The 15,554-nt window shown below is 46.0% G+C and overlaps 1 long non-coding RNA gene across 1 annotated transcript; it reads right to left on the bottom strand.

The window, feature by feature from the left end:
- Nucleotides 1–8,913: 8,913 nt before the first annotated feature.
- On the bottom strand, nt 8,914–12,753 carry LOC126526066 (uncharacterized). The gene is made up of 2 exons (XR_008611197.1): nt 10,963–12,753; nt 8,914–9,217 (listed from the first exon to the last, which is right to left on the bottom strand). It is a non-coding gene; the product is annotated as an uncharacterized lncRNA (long non-coding RNA).
- Nucleotides 12,754–15,554: the final 2,801 nt, after the last annotated feature.

The raw sequence follows: 15,554 nt of genomic DNA on the forward strand, positions 1-15,554 counted from the left end.
TATTAACGCTTTGTTTACTTTTTGTTATTGTGTTTGAAAAGTAGTGCGACCCTCTTTTTATTATTTACAAAAGAATAGTTAAACGGCTCAGATGGTAATGTCTCTTTATGCTAACGGCAGCGCAATACAAATAAGTAGGTGTGCGCGAATATTCGAATAACGAATCCAAATAGTCACTGTTTGTAAACACGAGTATTCTTTTTTACAGTTAGCGAATATTTTACAGCTCTGAACTGTGCTCAACGAAAAATGAAATCGGAGCAAAAGTAGGACAAATTTCGTATCCGCCGCCATAGCATGCCCAAAGTGAGGCCACGTCGCTCGGAAAGCAAGGCTTTACCAAGCTCAAAAGCGATCATTCGCGCTCTTTAAAGAGTTCTGGGATTGGGAACAAACTACAACTTTGTTCCTAATGCTTCATTTGTGCTCTTAATAGGCCAGCCTTCATTACGTGCAATGTAGTGAAAGGAACTTGCTGACGCTATTGTTACTAGAATGTGAACACTCTTTTGTAATAATGGTGGAAACAGATGTTCATTATTCGAAAACTATTTGAAACGCACACTCGCGTTGATTCGATTCTGGCATTATTCGATTGACATGCCATTCGGCCTCGAAATTCACGCTTCGCACACATACAAACAAGGACAATACAGGAAACGGAACAATCGAGCGCCTAATCTCAAGTGTGCTCTGCTACACATGCACGTATACGCACGTGTACACATGTTTACACATCTTTACGCATGTTAGAGGACCGATCTACAGCATAGCAGATCTAAAAGCTTATTTTATTTATTTATCATATACATGCGACGCCTATCGGCACTACAGTTAGGAGGCGGGTTACAGACATAGGAAAATAAAGCAAGTAAGCATGACATGACACGGCGATTTGCATATAGCCATTTAGAGCACACTCACTCAGCGACGCACACAGAGCGTACGCACAGATGTCAACCTATAAGAATAGAAAAGCAAACAAGCTTTACATGTTCAGAATCATCTGCGTAAAAACAACGTGAGCACAAGTAAACACAGTGTAAACAAAGTGTAAAGAGAGGTGTACGGTTTCACGGTTAAAGCTTCTGACGTAAAATGAAACTCGTCTGCTATCACGAGATAAGAAGAAAAAAAGCAGAACAAACGAAAATTAAATTATGGGGTTTTACGTGCCAAAACCACTTTCTGATTATGAGGCACGCCGTAGTGGAGGGCTCCGGGAATTTCGACCACCTGGGGTTCTTTAACGTGCACCTAAATCTAAGTACACGAGTGTTTTCGCATTTCGCCCCCATCGAAATGCGGCCGCCGTGACCGGGATTCGATCCCGCTACCTCGGGCTTAGCAGGGCAACACCAAAGGGCCATCACCATGTCTGAAAGTCACTTATTTCACAGCTGTTGTTCGCAGAAAAAAACGAGTTGGCAAAGGTGGCCGCCCTACATTTGAATTAGTGTTCATCCCGTTTCTTTCACTGTCCTTGCATCTGTTGCACTATCTTTATTACAATAAATGATTTTCTCATAGTTTTGTCTTTCTTTATCTATAAATTGTTCCTTGACCTCTTCCTCAATATTTTAAAGCTATACCTTCAAGTTATCTCCCACTGTTGCGAGCCAACTGTCGCGATGTGGAAAGTGAGAACGACCCCCGATTTTCTAAAACTGTATCACATCTCAAGACTGTGCTTTGCCTAGAACAGCCGCTTTTATGTACCCAGTGTTAGGATCGGCCTGCAGGGGTACTGCTCTGCAAAGCTATTTCAGCCCGCTGCAGGTGCGTCGATCGATCCGCGGTGGTGGCGCCCTTCAGAGAACCAGCGAGAACGACAGCGCTAACCAACCATGAACTACCTTTGGAGAACTTGACTACAGCGGCGTTAATCCACCATGCGCCTCGTTCGGGGAGTCGGCGACTACAGGAGAAAGGCAGCTCTGGAATTTAGAGGCGCCGGACAAGGGACAACCGGCGGCCACGCGGCTGGGGTCGGGCGTGACCACCTGGCTACGGGGACGCAAGACAACGGACACCACGACGGCCGCGTTGCGAAGGTCAGCTCCGAGTGCTGCGAGGGTCGTCTGCCCTCGGAGGGGGGCAGTGGAAGTGCGTACGTGTGTGTGTGAGCCCTCCTCGTCCAAAAAGGCGGGTAGTCTACGATGACGTCGAACGATCACGTCGAACGGAGTGTTTATAAGCAGCTGTTTGTCGCTGCTACAGTGTGCTCGTCGCCATGCTCTGTGCTCGTCATCGTACTCGAGAGCTGTGTGCTCGTGAGCTCTGTGCTCGTCAATGTCCTCGTAAGCTGTGTGCTGTATGCTCGTTTTGCGGGCTCCATTTGGGAGTCACGCTAGACTGTGTATATGTATCACTTGTTTAAAATGTAAATACAGTAAATAAATCCTGCACGCCTAAGTCCCGACGAAGAGTCAAGGTGCTCCTTAGAACTACGACCGCCAAATCTTACACCAGATGGCACGCTAATAGGCTCGTGACTGTGTCTTTAAGTGGCGACAACTGGAAGCGCATAGATGCCTATTGAGCTAAACTGGGGACGAGGCATTCAACTAAGTCCAGTTAAGTACCCCGAGAAGCTTTACCAGGTAAATTTACTGGCTATTCACGTCACTAAGACGTCACTAAGACTCCAAAAAGGCAAAAGTGACACAATGCCCTCTATTTTACTGTGAATTTATTAAGATTGACCTCAGACGAATAATGATCTTTCTTTTCACAAACTTTCTTCACCTTGCAGCTCTAAATGAGCTGCTTTTTTACGGCTATAGCTGTTATAGTTTCACTGTCCTAGTTATATTTATGTCCCCCGCCACCGCCGGCCTGTGTCCGTCGCGAAGTGCTGCAGTGGAAGGTCATAATACCCTATGATGATAGAAATTGTGGAGCTACAGATTGCTATATATAGAACAAGAAAATGGTGGTAGCCGTGGCTGGTGGTGGGTATCATGATATAAACGAAGTGGCACATACCCACCCTGGGGGATGCACCATATTGCGTAAGCTCACTTATGCAATGAGCTGACTTATACATTCACTTATGTTCATCATCATCATCAGCAGCAGCAGCCTGGTTACGCCCACTTCAGGGCAAAGGCCTCTCCCATACTTCTCCAACCACCCCGGTCATGTACTAATTGCGGCCATGCTGTCCCTGCAAACTTCTTAATCTCATCCGCCCACCTAACTTTCTGCCGCCCCCTGCTACGCTTCCATTCCCTTGGGATCCAGTCCGTAACCCTTAATGACCATCGGTTATCATCCCTCCTCATTACATGTCCTGCCCATGCCCATTTCTTTTTCTTGATTTCAACTAAGATGTCATTAACTCGCGTTTGTTCCCTCACCCAATCTGCTCTTTTCTTATCCCTTAACGTTACACCTATCATTCTTCTTTCCATAGCTCGTTGCGTCGTCCTCAATTTGAGTAGAACCCTTTTCGTAAGCCTCCAGGTTTCTGCCCCGTAGGTGAGTACTGGTAAGACACAGCTATTATACACTTTTCTCTTGAGGGATAATGGCAACCTGCTGTTCATGATCTGAGAATGCCTGCCAAACGCCCCCCAGCCCATTCTTATTCTTCTGATTATTTCCGTCTCATGATCCGGATCCGCCGTCACTACCTGCCCTAAGTAGATGTATTCCCTTACGACTTCCAGTGCCTCGCTGCCTATTGTAAATTGCTGTTCTCTTCCGAGACTGTGAAACATTACTTTAGTTTTCTGCAGATTAATTTTTAGACCCACTCTTCTGCTTTGCCTCTCCAGGTCAGTGAGCATGCATTGCAATTGGTCCCCTGAGTTACTAAGCAAGGCAATATCATCAGCGAATCACAAGTTACTAAGGTATTTTCCATTAATTTTTATCCCCAATTCTTCCCAATCCAGGTCTCTGAATACCTCCTGTAAATACGCTGTGAATAGCATTGGAGAGATCGTATCTCCCTGCCTGACGCCTTTCTTTATTGGGATTTTGTTGCTTTCTTTATGGAGGACTACGGTGGCTGTGGAGCCGCTATAGATATCTTTCAGTATTTTTACATACGGCTCGTCTACACCCTGATTCCGTAATGCCTCCATGACTGCTGAGGTTTCGACAGAATCAAACGCTTTCTCGTAATCAATGAAAGCTATATATAAGGGTTGGTTATATTCCGCACATTTCTCTATCACCTGATTGATAGTGTGAATATGATCTATTGTTGAGTAGCCTTTACGGAATCCTGCCTGGTCCTTTGCTTGACAGAAGTCTAAGGTGTTCCTGATTCTATTTGCGATTACCTTAGTAAATATTTTGTAGGCAACGGACAGTAAGCTGATCAGTCTATAATTTTTCAAGTCTTTGGCGTCCCCTTTCTTATGGATTAGGATTATGTTAGCGTTCTTCCAAGATTCCGGTACGCTCGACGTCATGAGGCATTGCGTATACAGGGTGGCCAGTTTCTCTAGAACAATCTGCCCACCATACTTCAACAAATCTGCTGTTACCTGATCCTCCCCAGCTGCCTTCCCCCTTTGCATATCTCCCAAGGCTTTCTTTACTTCTTCCGGCGTTACCTTTGGGACTTCGAATTCCTCTAGACTATTTTCTCTTCCATTATCGTCGTGGGTGCCACTGGTACTGTATAAATCTCTATAGAACTCCTCAGCCACTTGAACTATCTCATCCATATTAGTAATGATATTGCCGGCTTTGTCTCTTAACGCATACATCTGATTCTTGCCAATTCCTAGTTTCTTCTTCACTGTTTTTAGGCTTCCGCCGTTCCTGAGAGCATGTTCAATTCTATCCATATTATACTTCCTTATGTCAGCTGTCTTACGCTTGTTGATTAACTTCGAAAGTTCTGCCAGTTCTATTCTAGCTGTAGGGTTAGAGGCTTTCATACATTCGCGTTTCTTGATCAGATCTTTCGTCTCCTGCGATAGTTTACTGGTATCCTGCCTAACCGAGTTACCACAGACTTCCATTGCACACTTCTTAATGATGCCCACAAGATTGTCGTTCATTGCTTCAACACTAAGGTCCTCTTCCTGAGTTAAAGCCGAATACCTGTTCTGTAGTTTGATGTGGAATTCCTCTATTTTCCCTCTTACCGCTAACTCATTGATCGGCTTCTTATGTTCATAAGTGAGCTCAAGCTCATATTGCATAACTGAGCTCGAGGTATCACTTTAAAATAATGTTTAAAGAGGTCATGACACGGTGGTCCTACTATTCTCAGCTTACCCCTCGTAACTCAAAGTATAATGCTCATTATGAGTAAGCACAGACAGACACAAAAAGCTGGGCTCTGGCACAGGTCCTCACTCGAAATTTCAATTTATTATCGCTGCCCCTAAGTCCCTCCAACCGACGGCGACCACCATTTTGGCATGTCCTGTGTGAGGTAAGGAACATCCGGGAACACCGCTGTGTCTTTTTCTCCGAAACAATTCTAGACCAACAGAACATTCTGCTACGTACGCTCTCGCACCCAGCGGTGCAGCAAGGGAGTCACCGTTGAAGTTCAACTCGCGAAGCTTCATTCTTTCACTCGACATAAGCAGCAGCAGGCAGTCGAGACGCCATTGCAAGGAAACGCTTGGCGGCCGTGACGTATTTCCGGCCCCTGCATTCGCTTGTGGTGCTTGCAGTGCACACAGGCGTAGACTGCGCGATCGGCTTGTGTTACTCAGAGGGTGCCGCTACCGCGGGGTTTTATTTCATTTTGCCACCGCTTAGCGTTGCCAGACTTCTGTACAGTTCAGCTGCGATATAAAAATATTCAAGTACGAATTTTATACCGCAACGAATGCACTCAAATTTTGGCAGCTTGCTGTGGGGCGCGTGTACGGTTTAATATGCAACACACAATTCAGACTCGTAAGTTTCGTGTCATGGCCTCTTTAAAAAATGAACGTATAAGCAGAATATAAGTACCTTTTAAAGGATCAGTTACCCTGCATTCCGCCTCTTAGCCACTGCGATTTTTTTCTTTTATTTATTTATTTATTTATTTATTTATTTATTTGGTTAGTTGGTTAGTTTTTATTTGGAATACCCACTGCGGACTCGAATGCTAAGCAGGAAGGGCACAAAATGACCACAAGTTTAAACGAAACTATGTACTATAATGAATAGAATCCCCAAAATAAACAAAAAAGGCGAAGTTCTCGCGTTAATTTGTAGATGTGACGAGTCATTTATTACAATAAGTAAAAATGGTGTGTGAAAACGAATTATGTACAGCACTTCGAGCAACATACGGTCATATCCCACGACATTCCGGAAAGCGAGCAGTGCATACATTCAACCATTCTACCAGTCAATGCCCCCCCCCCCCCCCGCCCCATGCCACCATAAACTAGAGAGAAGATAAGTGGCTACCACTCAGGCTGACAATAATCTTAGTCATAATGTCTTTGACACATAATCATCTCACTGAAATGTACTTCTGCATTTCGGTTTTGCATACGAGTTCTTGACAAGCTATGCACGTGTGCTGACGTAGCCCTTGACGGGTTTTTACTGATACGGCGATCTCAGCTACTTCAATTATGAAGGCATTTCGGTGTAGGGCAAATATTACATGGACCCATGTGTGTGCTGTCTTTCCTGTGCGTCCATGTACTATAGTTGCGTTACACCGAAAAGTTTACATGATGACGTGCTCACAAGCCCAAATCTTAACACTGATCAACTTAAATGATGATACAGCAAAGAATACTGCGCCACGCACATTATAGTGTGCCTGGCCTCTTCGGCGGATTGGCTTGGCCACGCTCTACAGTTCATCCAAAGACCAGCAGCGCCGAATTGAATTTCGAACGAAGCCGACGAGTAAAGAGCGAAAGGCAGGATAGGAAAGAGAAGGATGAATAAACCGTGCACGGAATTAACTCATTGAATCTATTTGATTACTATACTAAAGAGTGATCGTTTCCCCCCAACCGCCGTGTTCCCTTTTTTCCCCTTTATTCATCGTTTTGCGTTGTGTTCTTACTTTACGTTTTTCGGCGGTCTAGGATTTTCATTTGGATATTTCAACTTCCAGACTCTTAATTCCCTTCATCCTTATGCATGGCCAATCAGCGGCCAACCCTACTTCCCCCCCTCCTGTGGGTATGCTCCCACGAGCGTTCAAACCGACTTCTTCCCCAACTAGGGGAGCGCCATTTATACACACAAAGACAACTTGAACGCTGTTGTCGCAAGTTTACTTTTAGAAAGAAAACAGTTCGCGCGCATCTGCGAATGTTTAGTCCAACCGCACGAAATAATTCAATACTTCTTGCACTTGCAGCATTCCTACAAGACACATGCCTCAATGAGACTTTCGTAAACAACTTCTGTGGTAGCGCCTTTTTCGCGCGTGTATATGCATTAATATGCATTCATTTCTTTAATTCCTTTTTCATGGTCTCTCACCCCTTTCTTTGATCCCTCATTAAGTATATAAGCAAGCCAAGCCTGTCGCTGTAGGTTGACCTCTCCAGATACCACTAAACTTTTTTTTTTTTCAATGGACATAATGTGCACTGCATCGAAAAGTGCGTTTTTGACGTGAAACGTCTTTCAGTTCGGTCAGAATTGGCCGTCGCTAGCTAAAACTGCATGTAACGAAAACATGTAATAGTATTATCGCTTATACCCTTGTAAACGTACCATGACTGTACTGTAGCCACGCTCACTACTTTGGCATCGTTGTGTACAGAAACGAAGCCATTACCCGACCCTGTATGGACATACAGGGCGCACAGGTGTTGCCGTTGTCGCGCAACGGATGACGCAATCGGAGTTAAATTTAGCTTCTCGATCGGCGTTCATAGGCGAGCTCAGCAGTACCCTTATCGATGCGAGCGGGAGTGGTAACGTACGTTTGAGAGAGTTCACTCAGGGGCCACAGTAGGTATAATCCCATTAAAGTGCAAACCTGTGCTAATCAGGACTGATAAGGCTATACAAGTGCGCAACTTGTCGCAGAAATTTCACGCTTGCTCGGCTATGGCGCCCCCGCGTCCGACACGTAGGATCCACAAATAGCGTAGACAAACTCTGGCATCGAGACAGAGGGATGGCAATTTGCGCCCGTCACCTTTGAGTGCACGACGGACTAACAAAGAATAGAGAATGATAAAGATTGCAAGATTAGACGCACCACGCACCCCAACTACAGCTGTTATCACAAAGATGTAAGCCTTGTAATAAGTGAATAAATGCCACTTGCGTATTTCGTTGCGTGATTTCTGTACCCATAGTGCCCATACATCATGACCAGCAAGCACGAGATGCTTCACGCATACCTAACTGCGGCTACGTCCCCAATACAACCTACCCAACATTTATTCTTTAATAAAGAGATTTAGTTTAGGGGACGCAAGCGGCTTGCGTATGCAAGGCGCTTGCGTGCCCTAAACTAAAACTCTCTAATGAGGCCTGAAGTGAGGCGAGAAAGGAACATAGAGTGCATGGCGTATTGCAAAGAATGCTTTGCATTAATTAACACAGGTAGCGCTGTTAATTCCATACAGTTCCGAAAACTCATCGCGGTAGCTTTAGTGTCTATGGCGGTGCGCAGCTGAGCTCGCGGTCGTGCGTTCGATGTCCAGCCTCGGCGGTCGTGCTTAGATGGGAGCGAAATGCACAAAAAAAAAAACGGTAGGTTCCTTAGATTTAGATACACGTTAAAGAACACCGGGTGCTCAAAATTAATCCGGAGTACGACCGCTACGGCGTGCCTTATCACACCGCGGTTCCGACACCTAAAACCCCAGAATTTAGTTACACTTGCGGGACCTAGCTCACCCATCTACACCAATTCTCATTCCAAGCACGCGGCAAGAGCGTGTGGTTCAAAACGGTAAAATACCACGAATTCGCACGAGCGCTGCTCGTGGCGGTAAAAAACATTGGGCATCACGCATTCAATGCATTTATTACCGTACCGGTAGTAACTTCATTTAGAAGTGCCAATAAAAATACGTCCGCGATAACGGCACATTCGTACGAAAGCGTTTTCGGCCGAATGCGACTCGTCTCCCAGCCGGTACTCCACCGCGGCAGTCGGCTTTGTCTCGGCGTTCGGTCGAAGCCGGTCGAACGCCTTGAAAGGCGCACCCTCATCCAGGCTTCCACGTCGGCGTCTAGTCTTCAACACAAGTGAAGCCCTGCGACGTGGTTGCGCCGAGACTGCGCCCGCGTCATTTCCTCCACACCGCACCTGCATTAAAGGACGGGCTGCATTGAGTGAAGAGGGAGTAATACTGATCAAATAAAGAACACGAGCATATACAGGGTGTTTCTTTCTGTGCGGAACAATTAAAAAGCGCTTTTATTAGGCCCCAGCCGTTCGTGCTCAAATGCTACGTGGCTTGGCAAACATCAGAAGCAAGAAAATGTAAAAAAATAATTTCTGTAACTTTTTAATTACTGACTCTAGGACGCATATTGTCGGCGAGTATAGTGAACGCATGTCTTGCTAGCAGAAATCCTAATGCTTGCAAAACTTTTCCGAGTATTCCGTCCCTAAAATCTGCCAAAAGGATGCCTCGGCGTTCCAGTCAAGACCGTCCCAAAGTGTCAGGTGCACGCCCTCAAGAAACTGTTAAGTGTTGATTGATTGATTGATTGATTGATTGATTGATTGATTGATTGATTGATTGATTGATTGATTGATTGATTGATTGATTGATTGATTGATTGATTGATTGATTGATATTAATGAGGCAAGGGCCAGTTTTCGCCAAAGAGCGCCAAATTTTTTAGTCTTAACTGGAAAACCATGTGTATGCATCTTAAGTAGCGCATTTTAAGGTTGCATATCCGGAAGGTTGTGCCCTAGAATTCGTACTAAGCAAACACGACTTCACTACACTTCAGCTTCAATTTCGCAATTACATGTGCCCTAACGTTAAGCAATTAAAATTAGTTTGCATATTTTAGTTAATTAGTGAAATTACAGTTGCAATTCTTTTTTGGCTGCTAATGTTCGTCTATCCACGTAGATAATTAGCGAGAACGGCGGTGGCCTAGATATATTTTTTTTTAGATGTCCCGCATAAAAAACATACACTTAGCATATTAGCACTCCACTGAAATTAAAGCGAGTGCACTACGCACCAATACTGCGAGGAGTGCATATTGTTGGTGACCTCGCTTACAAGTATGTGCAAAAGATAAACGAAAACGCAGCGTATGTGACTTACATTCTTGTAGCTGTAGAATTGCGCTATACGTTTTGTCATTTGCGCCGGTCAGAGGGTGCATCATCCCCAGTGTTTCTAGAAAAAATTCCTAGAGGTAACTCTGGCGCTAGTGGGCGTGTTCAATTTGTCGTCCCGGACTGCCCGAGTAGATGTATTCGTCAACCCTCATTGGCTCAAGGCGGCGCCACAGGCAGTCCTGGACAGTCCGGGGCGACAAATCGACATGTCGGGGCACTCAGCATGTGGAATGATAATCTGTGACGTTGTGATGCATGGACTTGCCCAAACTTCGTCCTTCTGGCTTCAAACGACTGTGCGATATTGCAAATTGATCATTTTCTGCGATATCGTGAGTTAAACTGCGAACATTCGCAGTGATTACATGTGCGCGCAAAGTCTAATTCTTTTGCAACGTCTAAAAAACTCGGTGCTTGGAATTTTTCAAACATAAAGCGTAATAAATAACGTAACAATACTATCCGAAGTCACAAGCACGACGATTAGGCAAATCCATGCAACCGTCAGGCATGTGGTGGCTGAATGATTTATCATGCGCCAGATTTAATTCCCTCCAGTGATTTTCGTAGGAAACGCTACTAGGTAACCGACCTCTCCAGAGGAAATCGGAGAAGGCACAGTTCGATGCATGCCTGGCGCACATTAAACTCTGCGTGACGGTCCAAATTCGTATCCTCGCTACGGCTCACGCCTCATAGCCCAATTGCCTCTTTGATAAGTGTAACAATTAAGTTTATCGTACCTGCTCGACATGCTCGCCCTTGGGAGTCGTGCCACTTCCGGAGCTGCGGCGTCGTCTTGCGTTGTATCCAGGCGCCGCCGACACCCAGTTTGGAGCGTGCCCGTCCGCTTCGTCGCCTTCGGTCCCGACATCGGTCTCCCAGGGGCCCAGAGAGTCCGAGTCGAGGCTCGGTTTCCGCGACCGAAACTTGCAGCCTGACGGGAGCGAGGATGCACCTGGTTAGACTTGCCACCCCACCGGAACGTAGCTGCCGAAGAAGTTTTCAGCGCTGTCCTCCTCGCGAGTTTGCCCTGTAGGTGGTGGGTCCGGCTGCTCGGGAAGTCGCTAGAGCCGTCCATGGACATAGCGAGTCCTCCAAACTCTGTCGCAGCAATTGACGTCGGAGCGCAGCTTTTGAAGAACATGACACGTCAGCACGGCCGCTCACCAGCTGGTTCGAACCTTTGATGCCGATGCTGATGCGGCCGCTGCGTCTCATAAGGAGAGCACGTGCTGCAACGTCTTTTTTCTTCTTCGCACTGGTGGAACGCCTGGTTCGCTACTTCTACGCGCTCTTACCCGTAATATCAGATGAGTTAATCACCAGGAAAACGAAGGTCTTTCCATCACATACAGCGTGCTTAAAACCAACATGCACATTTGCATATTGCTGCAGCGACTTAGCTGCATTTGTGTAATGTGTTTATTTATTTTTTTTTTATTTTTTTGACACCGCAAGAGTATCCCTGAGACACCGCTAAACACCAGCTGACACCGCCCGCCACCCGAAATATGCCTCGGGTTACGACGTCCTTAAAACATTAAAGTATGCGCTGGGACACGCCTTAAATAAGGTTCGCGAAACTGCCATAACAGTCAACTCCCTTTAATAAGATCTTGGTGAGTACTAGTTTCTTATCTTCAGAACTATACTCAAATAGCGCGGCTGATACAAGGACACACCGAAACATAAATACTTGTTATATGATATTTATTTCCATGTGTGTCCTGGTATCAGTCGCGCTGTTTGTGCAACTCTGGAGTCAACTCCCGCTAAACTGACCTCGGTTAATTCGACTTTTCGCTTAATACGAACGTCGTGATGAAACACTGCGCTATGAAGCAATACTTTCTACACCGACGTAAAGAACAGACTTCAGACGTACACAAAGCGCATTGGAAGGTGTCGGCGAGAATCTATACATCGCTATGGAAGAAAAACATGTTTAGTTCGAACACGAAAGCACGCCACTTCGATTAATTCTATCCCCACCGGCGCTCCCTCATGCACACAGGGGTTACTAAACGCTCGAAAACACAATTAATTCAGGAGACGGCGCTACTGCTTCCCAAGGCGACGACAGCAACTTGTACTGTCGTGATGATGACGACTTGCGCTGTTCCATGGGCGATACCTGTTTTGAGGATTTTATCAGCGCCCATGACATGGTTGAGGTATGCCATGGCATATAGTTATTCTAATACCGCATTGAAGCAGCCCGTCGAAAATAAAATACTACTTCCCGACCATTATTGGTTAATTCGACTTTTGGATAATTCGACGAAATCTAGCGGTTCCACAAGGGTCGAATTAATGGGAGTCAACTGTATATGCATGGTTATAACACATCCTTTTCAAGCATCGATCGGTAGAGGTGCATACTAAAGGAGATCCTAAATACACCTGTATTGAGCCTGCTCGACGTTGCCTATAGTTATTTCTTGCTTAAAAAAAACATAGCTGAGAAGTGTTGGTAATTTAGCGAGAAAGTAACTAAATTTAAATATTTTAGTCACCTTAACGACATGGGAGGCCCCACAAACCTCAACGAGCTGGCCCACTCCAAGGCGCGAGGTCTCGCTTTCCGCGACCATGGAGAACTCCAACGCCGGCCCGCAGTGGTGGAGAACAGAGATCAACCGACCACATACAACGAAATTGCGCAGCACTTCTATCTCGGCAGGAGAGACTTTCCCCTTCCACACAAGAAGTTAAATAGAGCGCAGGCATTGACCCTCAGATTATTGCAAACAGGCTCATATCCCAACCCGGCTTTATTCCACAAAATTTATCCCGACACCTATGCCACTAGTTCTTGCAGGCACTGCAATGACATCGCTAGCCTAGACCATATGCTCTGGCGTTGCCCCTCGTTACGAGGCACAGAACAAAGCAATGAGGACAAGTGGTTCTCCGCTATCAAGAGCCCCGATGCCGGGGCGCAACTATGGGCTGTCCAGAGGGCCCACGATGCGGCGGTCGGGCAAGGCCTGACTGTCCCAACGTGGGAGCGGCCCGCAGCGCGCTGAGTCGCGTACCTCAGGACCTTATTAAAGTTTTGCATCCATCCATCCATCCAACCTTAACGACAACTTTGCACTTTGGAGTCTTAGCAAATTTTTAGTGACATAAATAACCAGTAAATATAAACTAATTACGGTAACAGCTCGTGAGACAGGACGAAATGGAAGTAGGACAAACGAAGCGTTCTTCTTTTCTTTCGTCTTGTATTGCTACTCTGCTTAGCTTCAACATGCACCAACATGCCTCAGTAAGCACCCTTTTCAAGTAAGTTGTCATCGTAATATTGCTCAAGATAGTTTGGCGAAGTTCAATTCATTTTATTCCAAGGGGTGTTCACATACCACTTGTCACTAGATTTAGAGGCATGTCGAAGAGCTTATTAAAAACCCCGATGTCTGCAAACAACACTTCATTCTTCCCTGAAGGCTATTCCAACCCACTGGAATAGCCTCTCTGAAAACATAGTTTCATGCACTGGCCGTAAATCATTCCGGTAAATGCTAAATAACCACCTTGCACAATTTCCGGATCATACTCATCCCCTACTCCAACCTTACCCTACCTACACAATGCAGCCCTTCTTGCAATTTTTTTTTTCCTGTCTCTTTCAATTCTTCGTGTTCATTTGCTCTGGCATTATCATATGAAATGAAGCCCCCGCCCCCCTCTTATATGATGCCTCCAGCCCTCTAAAACAAAAATAAATGAAATGAAATGAGCCATGTGGGTGCATCGAAGCTACTTTCCTATGAAAATCAAAATCTGCAGCAGAGTGCTAAAATGGGCTGGTTGGTACACCTTTAAGTTAAAAATGTGGCCATATGTTAAAGTGACTATCAATAGCCGGCGTTGATAGCCAATATTTGATAGTGAGCGCTTCGTCCGTTTCCTTCTGTTTGCATCCTGTCCCCCGCGTTGTTTGCACTTTTAACCTGAAATCTGGCACCATTTTAGGTTGACTTTTAGGTTGACGTTTAGGTTTAGGATGACTTTTCGCATTCCGACCGCCAAGCCGCCATGCGCAGACGGTAATAAAAGCTGCAGTTTAAAAAAATACTGCGACGTCTACGAACAATTAAAACAAAAGCACGCACGGCGGCAGCTCAGTGCTTATGGCACTGCGTTGCCAAGCGCTAGGTCGAGGCCTCGATTACCTACCGCGACGGCCGCATTCCGATAGGGGCGGTACAGAAAAAAAAAAAAACGCTCGTGTACCGTGCATTGAGTCTACGTTAAAGAACCTGATATGGTCAAAATTAATCTGTAGTATTTCAATATGGCTACTCCCGTAACCCAGTGTACAGTTTCGGGACGTTAAACTACACAGTTTTAAAACATACAATAAAAGAAGCTTTACGAAAAAGTAATCATCATCAACTAGCGACATTTTGGAAGTAAATGTGCCGTGACCTGGCTGCCGACATTGTGCCTACCTCGAAAAAAAGAAGGTAACGACAGAAAATGACCGTGCTGTTCTTTTCGGTCTGTACTGGATTCAATCTGTATTGTGTCATGCACAATCAAAAGTACCAGGGTGACAGCGATATTACCCGTAACCCACCTGACAAAAGGTCAAAAGCACCGTGTTACGTAGCTTATCGGCGTGTATACCATATTTGGCTCGGCTGCTTTGCAGACGACGCAGTGCGAATCCCCACGTCGTTTCGCGGCCAAACGGGCCTAACTGCGCACCACCGACGACGCATCGAGAGCGCCGTCTGTTTTGCGCACGTCGTCTGCTTCATTCAAAATATCTCTCGGTCGTGAGTCTAGCGAAAAAGTCAAATAATGATGAAAGCAAGACAGGAGAACAAACAGAGGTCGCTGCTTTCAAAGAGCATATGCGCGCGACATCGTTAAGCGAAAGGCAATAGAACGGTCGTGCCCAGTTGACCATCCTTTTCCAAGCGCCCAGTAAAACCAAGGATGGATTTTTCAGAGAGAGAAACCCTGTGTATGCTGAGCGTGGAGCGCTGTGCCTTTTTGATGTCGACAAAGGACGTTGCTTTCGGTCGACCAAGCGTGTTGGAGGTCGAGAGCGGAAGTTGAGGAGAGGACTGCGCGGATGCTACTGCGATCGCGACTTCCGGTTTCTCTTCCTGCGGGCCGCGGAAACTGGAGAGGAAAGGAGAACAAAGGGGGAAACGAAAAGCTAAACGACCAAAAGGAAAACGCGCTCCCAAGAGCGCGTCCGCTCGAATACTTTTGTTCCGTCTAGCGACTGCGCACGGCGTCCCCGCGCCGCGACAGACATATGGCGGTGGCGTGCGAGCGGGATACTGAAATGACAGTGCTCCACACGCGACGC

The sequence above is a fragment of the Dermacentor andersoni genome, chromosome 8 (genome assembly GCF_023375885.2).
Source record: "Dermacentor andersoni chromosome 8, qqDerAnde1_hic_scaffold, whole genome shotgun sequence".
NCBI lineage: Eukaryota > Metazoa > Arthropoda > Arachnida > Ixodida > Ixodidae > Dermacentor > Dermacentor andersoni.